Raw genomic sequence first — 2128 nt, 5'->3', positions numbered from 1 at the left:
ATAAAATGGTAAGACCAAACATATTCACTCCATTCTTTATCAACTTGGACTTAGAGGATTTCATCTTAGGACCTTTGCTTGGAGGCCTTCCTTTACTCTTTGTGATACTTTTTAAACATTTGGATTTTCATCCGTAACTTACATGCATGTTGTAAGAATGGCATCATGGCACCACCTTAGGGGGACATGTTTGTAAGACCATTATCCTTTGTTTAGCTTAGGTAACTTTTGCACACAAAAGGCTTTCTCTTGGGCTACCTTACAATGAGACTCTTTAATTTCTTGTCGCTTACTTTGCATTCATGTTGCATAAGCCAAATTTTATAATCAAAATAAAATAAACCCTTGATTCAACGTCAAGTGGCATTTTCTTAGCCAAAATCAAAAATACTTAATAATTACAATTATTATTGTGCGCCACGAGCCTTAAGTGGTGGAGAATGAGTGAGAATGGAGCATTCCTACCCTTACTCTGATTATTTTGGACCCAAGACGCTTGGATTATTATCTAGAATAATCACCTCCGCCCGTAGACTTTAGTACAAAATAATCACAAACATTCTTTCATAAAACCCTTATTCAAGATAAAAACAATACAACTCGTCAAACTCATTTTTGTGCCTTAGGGCATCATCCTGAAAACCCTTTTCTCAAAGGTAAAATCAACCAACACACAAATATTTTCTACTCCGAACTAAGGAGCTCTGATTCCTCATCCCCGAATGAGTGATACATAGGCACAAGGGTCTCAATCCTTGGCGAGCACTATAATAACAAAAACACCCCCTTCTTTTCACACATTCTTTTGAAAATAAAACAATAATAGATAAATCCCATGTATGTAAAACAACCCAAATGGTTCCCATGGAGTACCATGGACGTAAGGGGTACTAATACGTTCCCCTTACATAATTGACTTCCGAACCCAAATCTCGGTTGCAAGACCGATTCCTTATTCTCTTTTAGCGCTTCCCGTGCGTGTCTCTTTTTCGAGGGTTTTATCGACTATTTCCCCTCTCCTCTCCGATAGAGGTAAACTAAATAAAATTTGGTGGCGACTCTTCTGACTTTGCCTCTCTTTGGCATTTCTTTAGTCCCGGTTTCGTTATCGTGAAATCTAGGTAGCGACAGCTGGCGAATCTGCTGGGGAGACGATTTTCCCTAAGCAAGTCTATCCTAGTTTGTGTTGTTCCTCTTTTACGTACGTGGAGATTTATCTGTTATCTATTTTTTCTGTATATATTGCTTTCTTTGCTAACCTGTGCATATTTTCTTTGTTTGCCTGTTGGTCCGAAACTTTGGTTCTGTGACGAAGAATTTTTGGAAGCAATAATGATTGCAAAGGAAAAAACCTTGTGTGAAGGACTCCCCACCCGAGTCTGAGAGTTTGCTTGAGATAGGAGAGGTTGAGTAGTATTGATCTGCGAGGTGCCTTCCTCGTTAGGGTCGTACGAGAACCTCACTTAGTGGTAGATTCTCTTAAGGGGATTGATGACCGTCGTGTTTTCGGCGTAAACATCTTTTCTTTTACTAGAGTCAATGACCCTAAGACCCCTTTTAGAACCTTTAAAACTATGGCTAGCCTAGACCGATGGTCGCGTAGTATAGGCCACCGAGGTGCCTTCCTCGTAAGGGTCGATACGAAGATCTCACTTAGAGTAGATGACTTTGATGGAGCAGTCGCCTGGCAAGTAAATTGACATAAGCGGATGACAGTCAAGGAAGTCCATGACTCTAAGGGCAGTGTCTTACCCCAAATTTTCCAAAAGCCTTAGATCACACAAAGAGAGAACCTTGGTTTACTAAGCAGTCATTATCAACTCCATGCTTCGTCACGATGGTCCAAAACCCTGAACCCATGCCTAAAAACCTGTGGAAATCTTCTCACCCATTCATTCATAAATAAACGTCACATTCATGCATCATTTGCATCTCATAAGCAAAACCTTATACCACCTTCTGTTTCTACCCCACTAGCTGATTTCCCGACGTACGCTTAGAACTAGAAGCATGTCTCAAGCCACTATGGAAGAACTCCAACAAGGCCAAGTTGCATTGAAAGAAGAGATCAGCCAACTAAAGACTCAGATGAGCTTGGTTATGGAAATCTTGCAAACACTGTTGAAAA

This window comes from Lathyrus oleraceus, chromosome 4 (assembly GCF_024323335.1).
Source record: "Lathyrus oleraceus cultivar Zhongwan6 chromosome 4, CAAS_Psat_ZW6_1.0, whole genome shotgun sequence".
Taxonomy (NCBI): domain Eukaryota; kingdom Viridiplantae; phylum Streptophyta; class Magnoliopsida; order Fabales; family Fabaceae; genus Lathyrus; species Lathyrus oleraceus.
The sequence above is the reverse complement of the archived record's forward strand: the minus strand, read 5'-3'. Positions refer to the sequence as shown.